This window comes from Hyperolius riggenbachi, chromosome 3 (genome assembly GCF_040937935.1).
Source record: "Hyperolius riggenbachi isolate aHypRig1 chromosome 3, aHypRig1.pri, whole genome shotgun sequence".
Taxonomy (NCBI): Eukaryota; Metazoa; Chordata; class Amphibia; order Anura; family Hyperoliidae; genus Hyperolius; species Hyperolius riggenbachi.
In genome coordinates this window covers 209,361,149-209,367,148 of record NC_090648.1, presented here as the reverse complement: position 1 = coordinate 209,367,148, position 6,000 = coordinate 209,361,149, and the positions used below count along the sequence as shown (strand labels likewise).

The following is a 6,000-nucleotide window of genomic DNA, read 5'->3' as shown; positions in this document are numbered from 1 at the left end:
TCACCTTACTGCATATACCTAGCTTCCCCCCGAGATGGAAAAAATGGACAAACCAGGTAGAGGAAGAGGTAGAGGAAGACCCAGAGGAATCCACCTGGCACTGGCAGGTCTGTGCGAGGTGGTGTTGCTGTGATTTCGTGCGGACCTGGACCAAAGTACAGTGCTCAGAAGAAGGCACGTGCCATCACTTCCCAAAATTGTGAGGACGTGCTTGAGTATTTAACACAGAAGACCTCATCTCCCGCAGCCAGTGCTACCAGCGCTAGTACAAGTACCACATCCGCTGCATTTGACACTTCGCAGGAGTTATTTGGTGGTGGTGGTGAAATCACTGATTCACAGCCACTACTGCAACAACAAGAAGAAGGCGCAGGTACACCACCTCATACGTCTGAGTTAGGTGGCGATAGTATGGACGTAATGTGTGAGGAGGGGCATGATGAATCACTTGAAGTTGGTGCAGTTGTGACTGCACATTATACCTGGCAGTCAGTGCATAACTTGCACTTGAATGGATACAGTTTTAAACAATTGAAAAATACAACCATCTACAGTTTCAAACAATTTAAAAATACAACCATCTACATTTTCAAACAATTTAAAAATACAACCATACATTTTCAAACAATTTAAAAATACAACCATCTACATTTTCAAACAATTTAAAAATACAACCATCTACATTTTCAAACAATTTAAAAATACAACCATCTACAGTTTCAAACAATTGAAAAAAAAGGCAAAAAACGTGCCCCCCGTAAAACATTCTTGGCAAATGCTTTCAACTTGGTTTGTCTTCCGCTGGGTCAAGGGTCCATCTGATCACAGATGCCTGGTCTGCAAAGCACGGTCAGGGCAGCTGCTACAGCATAGGTCTCAGCAGGCTCCCACTTCGGGCCGGAATCCAACCTTCATTCCCCGCCCATTACCCGTGGTGACAATGTCAGACTTGCCCGCCTCCATATGACTCTCGTGAAAGGAATGTGGTGTCATCTTTGCCCGCCATAACTGGTTCTCGTTAAAGGATTTAAAGTACATTCATTTCAAATACAGCAAGCCCTCGACAGTCCTCGTGTATTGTTATTTTTGGTCACTACCTCGGGGCGGGCGTGCATGCCTGCCTGCTGCCCTCCTTGCCTGTGTAGTGATAGCCATTGCTCAGGCTCCACACCGGATTCCATCCCTCATTCCCCGGCCATTACCCGGGGTCACAATGCCAGACTTGTCCGCCTCCATAGGATTCTCATTGTAGCGGTACTGAACAAGTACACAGCAAGTAGAAAATGTAATTTAACCACTTGCCGACCGCACACTCATACCGTGCGGCGGCAAAGTGGTAGCTGGAGGACCAGCGACGCAGATCTGCGTCGCCAGGTGCCTCCCTGATTAATCAGGAAAGGCCACTCGCGCGAGCGGCCGTTTCCTGTCAGATCACAGAGCGGGTCTCCGTGAATAGCCTGCGAGCCGCTGATTGCGGCTCGCAGACTAAATGTAAACGTAGGAGGCATATGTCTCCTTTGTTTACATTCTACGGTGCTGCTGCGCAGCAGCGCCGTAAGGCAGATCGGCGATCCCCGGCCAATCAGCGGCCGGGGATCGCCGCCATGTGACAGGGGACGTTCTGTCACTGGCTGCACAGGACGGATAGCGTCCCGTGCAGCCCGGATCACCAGGGATGACAGGTAGGAGAGGGAGGGGGGGAATTTCGCTGCGGAGGGGGGCTTTGAGGTGCCCCCCCCCGCAAACCTCAGGCAGGCAGGAGCGATCAGACCCCCCCAGCACATCATCCCCATAGGGGGGAGAAAAGGGGGGGCGATCTGGTCGCTCTGCCTGCACCCTTATCTGTGCTGGGCTGCAGAGCCCACCCAGCACAGATCACTAAAAACAGCGCTGGTCCTTAAGGGGGGTTAAAGGGTGGGTCATCAAGTGGTTAAAAACAAAACGTAAGCTTTTTAACAATGCCATGGAAAGTTGAGAAGGCAGTCACACATTACCTGACATCACTGAGTGAGGAAGAGCAATCTCGCCATGTTGCGCAGTAGTCCAGCATGGCCGTCACTACACAAACAGCTGGTAACTTGCGGTGCGTTACACAGTTAGTTTGGTGCGTCAGTGTGAAGCAGTACTCTAATTACACTACCTGATTGATGTATACACATGCAAGATGTTTTAAAGCACGTTAGGCCTGCAATTTAGCATTCAATGTGATTTCTGCCCTTAAAACGCTGTTTTGCTTCACATCCAGATTTTTCCCCGGGACTTTTGGCGTTTATCCCACTCCGCCATGCCCCCCTCCAGGTGTTAGACCCCTTGAAACATCTTTTCCATCACTTTTGGGGCCAGCATAATTTTTTCTATTTTTCAAAGTTTGCCTCCCCATTGAAGTCTATTGCGGTTCGCGAACTTTTCCGCGAACCTAAAATCGGAGGTTCGGCCCATCACTATGTGCCACCATAAATTCATTCTGACCCGCTGCTACTTCTGTGTAGTATTTCAGCTTCAACATCAGGATATTATGGATGGCTTGAAGCTGTATCTTGTGGCAGGCAGCTCTCCTCTCCAGAAGTACTACAAAGTAAATCATGCGCTGCCAGAAAACATTGTGGTGTACTGAGATCATGGAGTGTCAGATGGAGAGCTCAGCACAGTTCAGAATTATGAGATCCCGCAGTTACAGACCTGCTTTTGTACTTTTGAAAATTATTCCCCTCGCATGTCATCGTAGTGCAGAAAAGGATCAGCACCAATCTGTACTGCTCCGCGTCCAGAGCATTTGTCACAGGGCAGAAATGACATTGCATTCCTAAACTGGAGGCATAAAGTGCTTTAGACAAGACAAGACAAATAACATTTATATCGCGCTTTTCTCCTGGCGGGCTCAAAGCGCCAGAGCTGCAGCCACTAGGACGCGCTCTATAGGCAGTAGCAGTGTTAGGGAGACTTGCCTAAGGTCTCCTACTGAATAGGTGCTGGCTTACTGAACAGGCAGATCAGTAAGCTTGCATGTGCATACATAGATCAGGTAGTGACGTAGTGTACTGCTTCACACTGACAGACCAGACTCACTGTTTAACGCACCGCCTCAAACAGCTGTTTGTGTAGTGATGAGTGCAGACGATGGCAGTTTTCCAGCCCAAATTGTCGGGCTGAGGTAGCTCAATGACAGAACAATAGTGACTGTCCAGCTGATCGACTTTGGTCTGTCCACAATGAAGCAACAACCTTATTATCTTGGGTGTGCCGCCCAACACACGCATATAGGTAATTCATTCATTGTTATACACAAGCCCCTTCACCGCGGCAAGGTAACAATCATGAAGGGGAATTTACACATGTACATGCCTTTTTTTTGTTGTTCCAGTCACAGTGCAGCTGTAAAAATTAGGCATGTACACACACCAGAAAAATTATTATTCTTTTTGGTAGCGGCCGCTAATAGCAGCGGTCTTAAAAATTCAGGAATCCACCTTTAGTCCTGGACCCTGTTGGTGGTGGCGGAGAAGGCAATCAAGCGGTCTGCAGGCAGAGATGCTGTGTGGGTATTGACTTAGTCTTCAGGCAGGCAGCAGCAGCGTGCACGCAATTAGGCAGGCATGTACACGCACCAGATAAAATTATTATTGTTTCTGTTAGCGACCACTGCTAGCAGCTGCCTTAAAAATTCAGGAATCTACCTGGAGTCCTGGTCTGGACCCTGTTGGTGGTGGCGGAGAAGGCAGTCAAGTGGCCTGCAGGCAGAGATGCTGTGTGGGGACTGACTTAGTCTTGGGACAGTCAGCAGCGGCCGGCAGGCAGAGATGCTGTGTGGGGACTGACTTAGTCTTGGGGCAGGCAGTCAAGCGGCCTGCAGGCAGAAATGCTGTGTGGGGACTGACTTAGTCTTTGGGCAGGCAGTAGCCCTCCGGGATCCATGCCTCATTCATTTTAATAAAGGTGAGGTACTGAACACTTTTTTGACCTAGGCGACTTCTCTTGTCAGTGACAATGCCTCCTGCTGCGCTGAAGGTCCATTCTGACGCTTATGGCGGGGCAAGTCAGAAGTTGGATGGCAAATTGTGACAGCTCTGGCCAACAGGTCAAGCCTGCGCACCTAGTAGTCCAGTGGTTCATCGCTGCTCAGAGTGTCTATATCCACACTTAAGGCCAGGTAGTCGTCTACCTGCGGGTGGAGGCGTTGTTGGCTACGACAGACAGGGCTGTATCTATGCAGTGTCACCCACAAAGAGAGCTATGGTATAGTAAGTTAAATCACACAAATGCAGTGGAAAGATATGCACTTGTAATACAGTGTGCTAGGCCTGGCGCAGTACAGCAAGGGCCAGCTGCGACAGACAGGACTGTATCTATGCAGTGTTAGTGTCACATACACACAAAAAAACACATCAGAAGAATATTAGCCCTCAAAAGAGCTTTTTTGGGGTGCTTTCAGCAACAAATTTCAGTGAGGAGCAAGTAGTGTTGAGCCGAAATTTTCGAAATTTCACGTTACTATAATTACGCATGCGAAATTTGCTATTACGATGCGAAATTATGGTAGCGTAATTGCCATTAAAATCGTAATTGAAAATACCGTAAGCGTAATTTTCAACGCGTAATTTCGCGTTTCGTTCATAACGTAATTTCGCGTTAAACCATAACGTAATTTCGTGTTTAACCATAACGTAATTTCGCATTTCTTCGTAATTTTGCGAATTTTGTAATTACTTGTTAGCAGGGTTGCTCGCGAATTTTCGTCAAATGCATTTTCGTCTGCATGGCGAATTTTGATGCGAAATATCACTACATGGCGAATTTTATATGCGAAATAGCATTCCGTAACGCGAAAACGATGCGAAAATTAACGCGTACAGTAATATGAACTATCGCGAAATTACGTTATGTAACTACGCTTACAAATGGTTGCATGCAAGGCAAATGTAATTTCGCGATACCCACTGTAATGCGAAAATTACGCTTACGCGGAATTTCGCGAAATCCTTCTTCATTACGATTATGTACTTACGGCCATAATCGTAATTACACTAATTACGCGAAATTTCGCGAAATCGTAATTAAGTCATTACGCTCATCTAACAAGAGCCTAACTAACACTTTCCCTATCTCCAAAAATGTCTCTCCCTTCCTCTCACTACAGCAGCAGACTGAGAACATGGCCGACGCTGCTGCCTTTTTATAGGGGGGAGCTGGGGTCCAGGAGAGAGTGCAGCCTGATTGGCTGCCATGTGTCTGCTGACTGTGATGTAGAGGGTCAAAGTTTAGCCCAATGACGAGGTATAGGGGGCGAGTCGAATGCGCTATGTGTTCGCATCACGCCTAAATAAGCGCAAATTACCTGCCATGCGAACCGTTCGGACCATCTCTAGCAGGGATTTAATCACAAAAAAGCTGCACTTCTGGCAGATACAGACATAAATCTATATCACCTTGCTACAGGGATATAGACCAGCTGATAAGCTATGCCTGGGAAGAAAACAGCAGAAAACTTCACATAATGTGCATCACTTTACACTACACCCTTGTGAACATCACACATTGTAAACAGCCTGGGCAGACCTTTGGGATATATGCTGTACCTTACCTGCAATCTCACAAAGACGGCTGCCTTGGAGCATGGAGCAGGAGCCAGTACTGTAAGGTACAACGCTTTGTTATATGTGGTTTTCAAGGTTTTTCTATGTACATTTTATTCTGTGGGGCAAGGAGGGCTTATTAGATGTGTTATTACCCTATTAGCAATATGCTATTCAATAAAAGAGAAGGATGTTTGGACTGTTTTATTGTATGCTGCATAGAAGCCTGCAGGTGAGCAGGGAACAGGGGGTTGTTGTGAATTGAGACACGCCATGTGAAGTTTTCTGCTTTTTTCTGCCGGGGAATATCTTATCAGCGTATCTTTATCGCCAGAGGCCCATGGAAAGACTGATGTCCATGTCTGCCACAAGTGTGGCTGTTCTGTGATTAAATCTTTGGCTTATAACCATATTTTTATGTGGCTGACCT

At 47.1% G+C, this 6,000-nt stretch overlaps 1 protein-coding gene across 1 annotated transcript in view; it reads left to right on the top strand.

Moving 5' to 3' along the window:
* Positions 1-5,565: 5,565 nt before the first annotated feature.
* Positions 5,566-6,000, top strand: part of LOC137563314 (long-chain fatty acid transport protein 2-like) — a 110,074-nt gene continuing 109,639 nt past the window's right edge. The window contains exon 1 of the mRNA XM_068275609.1: positions 5,566-5,635. The gene's annotated coding sequence lies outside the window, so the exon portion shown is untranslated. The remainder of the gene's footprint in view (positions 5,636-6,000) is intronic.